The sequence below is a fragment of the Rhipicephalus microplus genome, chromosome 6 (assembly GCF_043290135.1).
Source record: "Rhipicephalus microplus isolate Deutch F79 chromosome 6, USDA_Rmic, whole genome shotgun sequence".
Lineage (NCBI taxonomy): Eukaryota > Metazoa > Arthropoda > Arachnida > Ixodida > Ixodidae > Rhipicephalus > Rhipicephalus microplus.
The window spans coordinates 107,296,725-107,308,985 of NC_134705.1; the positions used below are offsets into that span (position 1 = coordinate 107,296,725).

General features: G+C 44.2%; 1 long non-coding RNA gene across 1 annotated transcript in view; it reads left to right on the forward strand.

Moving 5' to 3' along the window:
• Positions 1–12,261, forward strand: part of LOC142765416 (uncharacterized) — a 38,597-nt gene continuing 26,336 nt past the window's right edge. Inside the window, exon 1 of the long non-coding RNA XR_012884241.1 lies at positions 1–43. This is a non-coding gene — a long non-coding RNA (uncharacterized LOC142765416). The remainder of the gene's footprint in view (positions 44–12,261) is intronic.

Here is a 12,261-nt window from a genome sequence, read left to right on the forward strand (position 1 = left end):
TCAGTCTACAACACCATTAAGCCCAATGCCTGGTCCTAGTGTGGTAAGTGTTTCACTCCAAGAAAATTTTGTAATTATTTAGGGTATTACAATATTCCCTATATTGTATATTACTGATGCAAACCGGGATCACATTACTAAAGTGGTTTTTCACACTTATACTTATTGTGCGTGACTCCTGCCACCTGGAAAATAACCTAAAACTACTTTAGGCAAGAAGATTGAAACAACACTAAAAAACAGGACCGTTGACTTTACAAAATATTATGGCCTATCCGCCCAGCGAATGATGATGAGTTGGCGAATTAGTGGGATCGTTTTGTAGTATCGTCCGTCACTCGTTGCCTAGACCACTGACGCGTGGGAAGGAGTTTCAAGTGGTCTAAAATAGTATGCAATGTTTATTGGTCAGAACTTGTGTGCTGTATGCAGTTGTCCATTTCGTTTTGCCTTCAATATTGTCGCTTTTTGGTACCGGATATAATCTGTACTCGACAAAGGCGAGGTCTTCGCACGTTTCACTAGTAGTTGTTGGTTGTCTCCAGTCTTACGAAACAAGATGCGGGCGGCTCTTTTTGACAGCTTTGGAATGAAGTAATGAAGAAGCTCAAGTGGAAAAAACTGTAAACTGGCGTTGTGGCTTGACTTCTTGGCAAATGTGGCAGCACTGCACACACTTTGTAGGGCATATTCAAATCGATGAGGCTCTGCCAGTTGGACAAGGCAACGTGAAATAATGTGCACTTTCGCCAAATAGTAGTCAACAAGGCGGTCGTTGTATGAGTGGGTGCACCTCCTGACTATGTCCTGCCATTACAAGAGTGCAACATTGTCTCCAATTTGGTTCTCGAAGTCTGTCGGGAAACTTTATGACATCAAACGGACTGGAACTGCAAGCTATGCAGAAACCACCGGCTGTTGTGAAAACTGCTCTACTAAGTCACAAAGCACTTGCGTACTTGAAGTAATAACTGACTGCTAAGTGTTCACGTTGGGTACGCCAGACGGTAGAATGTGGTTAGCGTTGTCATGAAGAAAGCGTTCAGCCAATTCAACCTTCGCACCAGTCGTGTCCAGTTTACGGCACGAACGTTCTGTGCATATAAACTGTGTTTAAAACCCGTGAAAGTCTCCTACAGTGGTCTTCCACCAGTTTGCGAGCGGCAGTGTGGTCGATGGGCTCAATGCAGGCGAATGCAGCTAGGCTGGCACATGATACCAAACATCAACCCTCACGAAATGAACTAGTGGCTCTCGTTTTCGTTGCATGGTTCGTATTTGACTGCATCAATTGTGAGGAAACGTGATGGGGATACGGTTATTATATATTGAATACTACTTCAAACGGCAGGGGCTATGGCATCAATACAGTCATGGTATACGTTCATGCCTGGTAACAACTACGAAAAAGCATCAGACTAGCTCAAAATGTAAAACAGGTCTGCCAGAATAAGCGCAGCCTTATTGCATACAAGGTGTGTTGCTTCTGTCTGACATTGGTTTGCGGCTGCTTGTTGAGCGAAATGAACAATTTCATTCTGCATATGTTGAATGCCGTGGTCCTCACCATCATGACCACGTCACTAGCTTAAATCATATTTCCCACTGCCATGCTCAGTGGAAATTCCAAAAAGGCATTGCCCCACGGATTGTTGCAAGGTGTAGCAAATATCCAAATACAAAGGCGTAACCACCGGAACAGACGCTCCTTGAGGTACAGTTCGAGCGACTATTTTAGGCAGATGTACGTCTAAAATAGTGAAATGATTTTCACAAATGGCATACTAGAGTCCTATCAAAGTTTTTAACACGTGGGAATATTTAAGAGGCACACAGCTTCAAGCATACGGGCTCACTTCATCGAAAACATAGCCCAGTTGAATGGCCGCGATACTGTCTATAAATATTAGGCTAAGCAGTACAGCATCTTCAATGCTGCGCTGCCAGAGAAGCAGGAGTCGATTTTGAATAGCTAAAGCGGGATGAATTTGCAAACGATAGTGAAAGACTGCAAACAATAGTGAAAGACAATATTGTTTTATCGAAAGGTGCTGCTGCCAACGTAGACACCATCTGGCAAATATGTAGAGAAAAACAAGATTATGTGGAACAAACAGCCGTTGGTAGGGGGTAGCCCTTATTCATCATGCGTCAAAAGGTTCAGCGCAGCATAAGGAAGTGTAGCGTTTATTTTCCAAAATACGAACCAATAATTTTCTAATAAACAATCCCCACACAATATGCTTATGTTGTCGCACTTCTGATATGCCCAATGTTTGCTTTTCAACCGACAATGTCTGCAAGTTTCCAGTTAAGGATGACAATGTCTACAGATGAAGATGGCTAGGTGTTAAGCAACTGCCTAAACTTTCGCCGTGTGGCTGAAGCATTTGGGAAACAAAGAGAAATACAAACAGCCCGAAATTTCTTTGTTGATGTACCCCAAAAAGTACTATATTCCTCCGTAGCTTTTAAAGTTCTATATTAGGTATTAGAAACGTATTTGCATTGACAAATAAAGCGAATAGTCGCATGCTTTCTCTTAGAACAAGGCCATATTTTTTATCCAACTCAGTGCTCAGTAATGCAGGTACAATTCAAGTCACTGTGTATAGGTCGCTGCTTTAGCACACGAAGACTACGTGCTTCGAATATAGTTGACGTCATGATAAGCTAATTGTTACTGCGACGCAACCCCAACATTTCTCTGGCAGTTCGTTAGGTAAGCACAACGCATGTGTACCATAGAGTTTTCTAAACATGGTTATACATCTCTACTAGTTTGGTCATTAGAGGAAAGCCAGGTGGTCTGTTTTCTGAAAATTATCTTCCCAGCTTTATGCGAGCGTCTTCATAATTTCTTTTAAGTTAAGGAAGAATTATTTATCATGCGTGCAGTAGTCTAGTTTATGAGTACGTTGGTAGCAATTGATCAGTCAGCTGCACTTCTCCACGTCAGGAAAACCTACCAGAGTGTGATAGAAAGCTTCTTTATCCTGATATCACATGCACCTATGCAATCAGCCAAACTAAATTGTGTTCTCGTCACAAAGATGTAGTACCTGCCGTTTAAGACCTATTGTGAAAGCAATGCAAGTCTGAAATCACGAAGTTAAAAAAATGGCCCCGTATCAGCATGTCATCTGCAAATGTCGTAAAAAGACGATAGTCTTGTGTGTGCAGAGAGGGAAGAAAACATTTATTTGATGTTCTTCGCAAGAAAATCGGTGAATGGTACTCCAGAAACGCTGCGTTAGAGTGCCTCGAGCGTGCAGTGGAGGCGAACGAGCGCATCAAGTCACGTCACACGTGAGACTTGAACGCCATCTAGTAGTTTCTTTTGGAAAACAAAGCGCGTGACCGTGCGCGCCCGTCTCAGAGGTGATAAGGTGTAGAACGCGAAGAGACGGGTAGGTGCCACCACCATCTCGTCTTAGCAAAGCGTTGAAAACCCTCCCCGTTCCGTGCAAGCGTTGCAGGGTAAGCGCAGCGTGATAAGCGCTACTGTCCTTCAAATTACTTATTGACGCGTTTGATAGTAAGAGATGCATATGCAGAATATATGCGTGTTGTTATGGTGCCACAGACATGCCCAATAATTCCTTTTATTGACAATTGCACAAGCATGAACGCTCGACCTTGAGCAACATTGGTGGTCGCTGCGAATGGGGTCGCCGTTTTAAGTACCCGATGCCAGTAAGAACAGACAAACAGACAAACGTTCAGACAGACAGACAGAAAGACACACAAAATTTTTTTGCGTCGAAGGTCCCCAAGAAACACTATCGTCTTTAATACAGCCAGAAGGGCTGTATTAAATAATACCTTGGAAAGGCTACTGCAACACTTCAAGCCTGTCCTCTTCTGAGACACGTTGTGTTGAATTGCAGGCAACCTTTCAAGAAAAGATTTATTCAGTAAAATATAGGTTACTCCACAAGAAAAAACACTACCCTACATGACCGTAGACACTAAAAACGAATCATGGTTAAAGGTCTTCTATGACCTATGGTCAATCTTTCCGTGTTTCCATATTACTCCGATATTCTCGCTAACTCTGGCCCCTCCTTGCGGCAAGGTTAATTTTTACTGATGGCATAGTGAGGACCTATAGCCCTGCATCAGTGAGTCTAAATGTTCTAGTTTGGAGAAGCGCCTAGTCTCATAGCACACTGTCAGCCTACCGCGATAAGTCAGTACTGATGCGAAATCTGTGTGTCATCATACAAAAACATTGCTAAACCTCTTGGTTTGTTTATTTTACATGGCCATGGGCACAGCACTTCTGCACCCCTTAATCTGCACCCTCTTAGTTTTGGCTGCGCAGACATGCAACTATGTTGCAAGCTGAATCCAAAGTACGAGGGCGTTCCGATAAGTACTCAGCCTTCAAAAAAAAATAAAGCCATTGGCCTTTGGATTGACATTCATTTATTTATTAACATAGTTCCCTTTTACCTCTATACACTTTCCCTTCCGATATTCCAACTTCTTGATCTGGCTAGAAAAATGTATTTTCGGCTGAACTGCATAGTAGGCTTCTGTGGCGGCGAGCCAGAGGTGACCACGTCTACATTCAACTAAAATTTTAATGCGGTGAGTGATATTTTTAATTTGATAACCAAGAAAAGCGCTCTTCTTGTTTTCCTGCTTGCAAAAGTATCTCCGGGCGAAAACAGAAAAAAACGCTGGTTTAAGCACCACTTTTTTATTTCAGGGCCCAGTTTGTTCAGTTTGGGCGTGGCAACGGTTCAGCTGTGAGCTAGCACGTTGTAATGGTAGAAAAGCACCTCTTTTTCACAAAGTGTGAACGGTTTTCGCAATACGTCGCTAAATCCGCCCAGTAATTTGGATTAAAAGGACCCTGTCACCCTTTTGTCTTTCTGAAGGTCGTCGACAAAGTTCACACCTATAGAATGTATTAAAACGGTGGCCATCACCTTTGTGCCCGATGCTACAGTTTCCACCTTCTTCGGAGCCGGTTCCCCGAGTGCACCCGAACGTTTTGACTATCATTTTTCTATGGTGTGTACCAGTCCGTCCATTTTTGTCAACAGTCACAAAACAACGCTGGAACGCCTTCGAATTACGCTTAAAAAAAATTAAACACTGCTTTAAAGTGCTCTCGAGGACGCACTTTTTGTCTGAAGAGAGCAAACGCGGCTCGTATCGCGTTCCCAGCTTTCTCATGCGCGAAATATCTGCAAGATTTGATCGACGCGGTCTTTTATGATTCTGTGTCAGCTCACTAGCCCACATTCAAATGGCGGGCTCCCAGTGCGAGGTCGTGAATGTTTGCCACGCTATTGGTCATTATAGCCTTTTGTGTGGTCCCAAGCACATAGTCACATGCTTTCTCTGAGAACAAGTTAATCATTTTTCCCCAATTAAGTGCTCAGTAATGCAGAAAAATTGAAGTCCCTATGCCTAAGCGGCTGCTTCCTGACACCCAGGCTACGTGCTGTTAGTTTTGTAGACTTCATAATAAGCTAGTATGAAAGAACATTTCACCATCAGTTCTTTAGGTAAGCCTAACAGAGAGGTATCATAAAACTTTCTATTCATGGTTACATTTATAATTGTTTGATGTGTGAAGAAAAACCAGGTGGTGTTATTTCTGAAAGTTGTCTTTGTGGCCTAATGCGAACACGTTGATGTTTTAGTAGAGTTAAAAAAATCAATTTACCATGCAGTCAGTAATCTAGTCTTTAAGCAATTGAGCAGTTGATTGCATTTCTCAACATCTCAAAAACATACCAGAGTGTGGCATAGACCATCTGTATTTTGATATTACATGCATCTATTCATTTACTGAAATTGAACGGCAAAGGTAAAATAACGTACGCAAAGCTACATAGACAGCATGCGTTGCGCAATTCAAAAACTAAAACGCTGCGCCAGTCAGTGAGCCTAACACCAGTTTTGGAATACTTCAATTGGAGCGCAGCAATGCAGTCTGAGGATACTAATTTTCAACGGCTCTAGTTACACTTCGAAGCTTATCTGTTCTCAAACGCTTTGTGGAAGTTCATGCAACCTTTCCAGAAAACAAGTATTCGGTAAATATACGCCACCCTGCAATTTTTGCTGTAGAGTTGTAATTATGGCTGTATTGAAGATATGCACAATCTTGTCTCTTTTCATACAGGTCAATGATTTCACATTGCATTTTTTTGTTTTTTTATTATACTCGGCGATTAAGCCCCATTTTTGGTCTTAGTGGGGTAAGTGTTTTATTCCAAGATAAACTACGCTGAAATTGAGGCTCCAAGATGTTCTTCATGAAGTTTTAGCATGGTAGTTGTGCAAGCTTGGCTTACAACATGAAGCGTTTAGGCGGACTAGTGCAAATTGTGCGTGACTCTCCCTGAGAAAAAGTTTAACTATACCTACTTTAACATGCAGGGTTAGGTTACGCGCTGGCTTGAAATAGTCTAACGGTAACTGTCTGCGCCCTGCGGAAGACCGTGTGTGGGAAGGGGAGTACCCATCTTCAGAGATGTAAACCTTATGTTATTGCTTTAAATGTGAGCGAGCGTTCCCCGCGAGGCAGAGGGACTGCGAAGGTGGCGCGATCAGCGAGTCTTTGTGCGCCATCGTGTGCGCCCTCGTTAGAGTTACAGGTAGAGCCCTCAACTGACCCGAGGGGAGCGGAAAGCCAAATGAAAAAATGGGGCGTGGTACTCTTGACGCTTCCGAGAATGCGGAAGGACTAATGGGCTACCATCCTGGTTTCGTAGGCCTCTATAGCTGCCTCGCAGTCACTTTATATTGACTCTCTGCGACTATTTAGCATAGCCAGCGCAATTCCACCTTGTTCGGCTATAATGGGCTTCGATGTTGCGTACCGTTGCGGAGCAAGTAAGCCGGGAATTCGAGTCAAATAAGGAAACAGCAAATGCTTTTTGTAGGACATATCTCGTAATATCCACAAAGTTTGTGTAAAGGAAAACTACCGATCGGTGAAGAAACCAGACCGAACGCCGTTTCTGATAACGAAGGCGCGAAACGTTACTTCACTGTGATTCACTTCACGTTACTTCACGTTACTTCAATGTGATATACTTCACTGTGATTTGTTGTGTCCCCGCTCAGTGAATCCTTCTCACACAGCATAAATGATTGTGACGACACAATTCCTACTGTGCTGCCGGTGGAGTCAACTGGACGAGAAGGTGTCGCTGTTTGGTTCGATGCATAATCTATAGTGCGGGTCGCACATAGTTGATGCGTGCCTCCCGTGGCAACTCGAGCAGGTGAGTTTGACGCGGCAAGAACGTGCCTGATGTCCTCGGGACTTGCATCAATAGCAGTGGTTGTCTTTCGCAAGCATTCCTTTCTTCGAATCGATGGCAAGGTTCGCGTCACAAGCGCGGGTGCTATGTTTCTTCGACTTGCAGAAAAAACACTCACCCCAGATGTTCGATGTGCTGTGTAGAACGGAAGCCGTGCTGGTGCTGCCGCGTCGAGTCCTCTGTGCGCGGTCATCCAGCAGTCAGTCATTGAAGGGCTTGCACTGCTCCCGACTTTCTAGCTCTATACGTGTATAGGTGAGCAGCTACTTTAACTCCGCATCAGATGTAGCAGCTGCCACGCTTGGCTCAAACACATTGGCAGCAGACCCGTTTTCTCTTAGTGCCTGACTGCGCTTTGCACGTGTGTAGGCCAAAATGATGTCGTACGGTAGGGCTTTCTGTAAAATGTCAATCAGTATAGCGGAAAAGCTAAGTGTAGGAACACTTAGTGCCGTTAGAAAACGGATATTCAGCTGCACAGCATCGTAAAGTCGCCTAAGGCCGCGGACGTCGCTTCCCGACTTGATGTGAGGTAGATTGCGAAGCGCTGATAGGTGGTGTTGCTCGATGCGTTTTCGATCTCCGAAGCGTTCCTTCAATAACTCGATGGCGTCTGCATAACAGGCTTCGCAAGTCGGAAAACCACATATCGCAGCTGCCGCTTTAACCGCAAGATAATGACGTAGCTAGAACTTTGTCGTTGTTGACAAAGCGTTGTTCAGGTAGACAGCTTGCTCAAACTGCTCCCAGAAAGCCGGCCATTCATGTATATCACCTCTAAATGTTTGCATGCCAAGGTTTGGCAGCCTTGGGCCGATTGCGGTCGGCACGTCAGATGGTGATGTGTTTGCGTTCTGAGGAGCAGCCGCTGCTGTACTGTCTCCATGCCGCAAACCGTCTATCTTGCAGAGAATCTCAGCGAGCATGCTTATAGCTTCGTCGTTATACTCTGCTGCCGCGATATACTTAGCTTCGAGCTCCTCGTCCGCTACGTGCTCCTCGAGCACATCATTGATCTTCCAGAGCTCGTTGTTGCTCGCTGACAAACGGTCATAAATACCTGTGAGTTTGGGCTTGTCCGCGGTAGGGTCACTTAGCAGTGACCTTGCTTCTTGCAGCAGCTTGGTGTTCTGGGCTCCTCGAGCGGAGCGCTTGGTCTTGAGGCAATCCATCGGATCCGGTGTTGGAGTCTAGTCCGGTCTACGCCGATCAGGAACGATTCGTTGCAGTCCTCGCCGCTCGCAAAATGGCGCGGTTGAGTAGAAGGTCCCCTCGAGTCGTGCGTTGAAGGAGACGTGTCCGCACGAGGGGTTTCGGCACCACAATGTAAAGGAAAACTACTGATCGGCGAAGAAAGCAGACCGAACGCCGTTTCTCGTTTTCAACTACTTCTTCTTCTTTCTTGCAGTACTAGTCTGCACACGTTTATTCCTTTTCTTTTCCAACAGTTTGCATCAGTGGGTTTGCTATGGACGTGCTCGAGAAGAGCTCTACCCCTGGCTCTACGTCATCCGACGTTGTGTGCAGGGTGCAGATTGCGGTAAATGGGTGTGATCTGCCGTTGAGACCTGATATCTCTGAGAATCCGCATGGAATTTGAACACTGGTCAATAGAATTGAGGCCCAAACCGGCGAATACGTTGCGGCCCAGTTTCGTTCCGGAAAGCCGGAGCAGCTTTTAGCGCTCTTGCACCTCGATTATCTCTTTGATTGTATTTTGAACACAAAGCTTGAACAGGTTTTCAGTGCGAGTGCTTACAGGCAAGCTGAGCTCGAGCTTAAAGACCTTTCTTATAAGAAAATAGAACTTACTCTTCTGAGCAACATGGCATATATGCATGGCTGCCGAGTACGAAAGGTGGCAGAGCACAAACGCTTGTTTAGTACAGGTGATATTGTCTTCCTTGATTCGCCAGTGTATGTTGATGATCCTCCGGATGATGCCAAAATCTCTTGCGGTCTTGGTATTCTTCTGTCTGAGTGTGGCTCCGTTAGCGCCGTTAGACTCGATATACATCCTCAATATTCGAACGTGTACCTTTAGGGCTCTGGGGACCCGCCATCATTAAAAACCATATTTCACTTTGAGACGCAGGTATCTGGTCATTGAGCCCGCCGCCTTAGGCTCTTTTCTTGTAGAGCAGGAGTTTCGCATTTGATAGGGAGCACGTGAGTCCGTTAGGACGGAGGAAACGTTTGGTCTAAGCGATTGTTCGCTGTATGGCTTTCCCAACTTGGTCACGGCTCCCGCCGGTGCACCAGATGAATATATAATCGGCTTAGACGGTATGATTGATTCTTTGGACCTTCGAGAGCTCCGTATAGAGGCCGCTGACCACGATGTTAAATAATGTCGGTGAAATAACTAAGCTGTAAGGCATGGCGCGTAAACCGAGGGTAAGCTCTTGCGAGAAGTATCTTTCTATCTGCAGCTTGGTTGTTCTCTGGCTAACCAGGGATCCCACAAAGTCATCGACTCTTTCCTAGCCCTAGGCTGGCAATCAACTGAAAAATGAATTTGTGCGAAATGTCGAAAATCTTCTGCAGTTCTAATCGAAAGATGGCTCTGGTATGTCCCGTGTTCGGGTCGATGATCTGATGCTTTATTAGCTTGATGGCGCCCTGTGTGGTGAGTCCAGCTGAGAAACCAATCACACTGTAGGTGTACTTGTCATTAGTCTCGAGGTGCACCTTGAGGCAGTTCAGCAGGGCATACTCTGTGACCTTACCGACAGAATAGGTTAAGGAAATTGGTCTTAAAGTATCTATTCTCGGTGCTTTACCAGGTTTCGGGATTATCAATTATTAATAAATCAATCGATCATTCAACCAAATTTTTTGTTTTCACTATTTTGCGCACAAGGCGAAAAAGAGAGAACTAGAGAAAAAGCCGAACTTCTTCGGCTTTATTACCGTGTAGGCCGTCTTCCACTGTGCAGGGATCTCTCAATCGCACCACACCCGGTTTTTAATCTTTTCCATGAAAAAGTTGATATAGTCTTCATAAAAATTTTTTGGCATCTTATTATGTACTTCATGAAGGCCTGGAGGGATTTGCCATTTAGGAAGAAGACAGCCTGTCGATTCTCGGCCATAGTAAAGTCCTGCTTGAACTCCGGCACGCCTTACTCGGGATATGAATGTAGTCAACAACGATCGCACTTAGAGGATCTCAAAAAATGGTGCCAATCACATTTTAAGCTGATGCGAAAGTTTTTACTATCTTCAGAGCAAGTTCTGTAGGTGCAGCCTACTGTTTCGACTGTTCTTTTGTCAAGTATCTTTCAGTAGATCTATGTTTCATCGACGGTCTCAAATCAAAGCTGGAACACCGGCGGATTCAAACACTGACATCACTTTGGAGCTTCAAACAAGGCTCTGAAGTGATGTCACGGACGCGCTAGTTGCCCAGAGTTAGAAAACACTGCTTGCATGGTGCCGAAAGCTTTCTTATGCCGAAAATTTTATGCAGGGTAATATACATGAGGCCATTTTAGATCCTATCTGAGCTGACTCGCGCACATTCAGTCGGCGGTTTGTGAGTAAGAGGTCGTGGATTTCTGCTACGTTATCGCCCATCATAGTTTTTTGCGGGGTTCCTGGGCGAGGCTCATCAAGAACCAACGTGTGATCGCGTTTAAAACTGTTGAACCAATTGTGACAGTCGCTATAAAAGGAGAAAACTTACCATAGACACCATTTAGTTACTCTGATTTTTGGGGAGTTTAGTTTTATGAACCAAGAATTGATTTACCACCTCATCTCTTTTTTTTCATTTTAACAAACGAACAAAAATTACCTGCTTCCTCAAGCTGGCAAAACAAAACCGTGTGCCACATTGGACTAGTTTCTTGCAGGTGCCTATCTAACAAGCCTAACCAACGTCGGTATATGTCTCATTGAGTGTGTCGAGCTTTGGCAGTGAGGCTAAATACTTATCGGTCCACCCTCGTAAGAAGTGCTTGGTGCAAGCAGATTCGAATCTTAGGTGACCTATGAGAGAGTCGATATTTCTTGGAAGCTGGTGATCTAATTGGCTACAAGATTAGAATAAACAACATATCGGATGAATTCATTTTTTTATCTTAGGACCAATTGATCTTTTCGAACAACCTGCTTGTGAGTAATGCACTAGTGATTTCAGTCGTTTTCTCAAACGGCTGATTCCTCATACCAAGCCTACGTGCTGTGAATTTTCTTGGTGTCATGATAAGCTTACTGCTACCTTGACGCCGCCCTAAGTTTTCAGTGTCAATTCATTCAGTAAGCAGAACAGAGATGTACCATAAGAATTTTTAACTATATTATATCTATATTAGTTAGCCGAATAGAGGAAAGCAAGAAGGTGTGTGTTCTGAAGCTTGCCATTCAAGCTCAATGCGAACATTTTTATAGGTTCTATAAAGTTAAAAGTGGCTATTTCGCCCGGCGTGCAGTGATGCAGTGCTGAAGCAAGTTAGAAGTAACTGGGCAGTCGCTTTCTTTTCCTAACATTGTAAAAGCATACCAGTGTGGCATAGCTAGACAGGCTGCATTTCGATATGAAACGAACCTACTTGATGAGACGAAAATAAACAGGTTCTTATGACCAAGAAGTAGCCCCTGAGGGTGAAAAATATTGTAACAGTATCACATGTATAAAAGTTGTAAGGTACTATCTGACTGTAAAATTCACTGTAATGGTTCATTTGCATCAACTTGAAGACTGCAGTGTTCTTAGACAGACTTTGTGGAAGTACATTCAACCTGGCCAGACAACATGTGTATACTGAAATCGAATAACTAGACGATTCTTACAATAACTTTGTAAATTATGCAGGGAAAATGATGTATACAATAGCGCGCTTTGTGCATACATGCGTTACTTATTCTAAATTGCCAAAATCTACTCTTTTCTGGTTCTTGTGCCATTAAGCCCCACTACTTGTCCAAGTGGCATGAGTGTTTCATCCCGAGAAAAATTGCA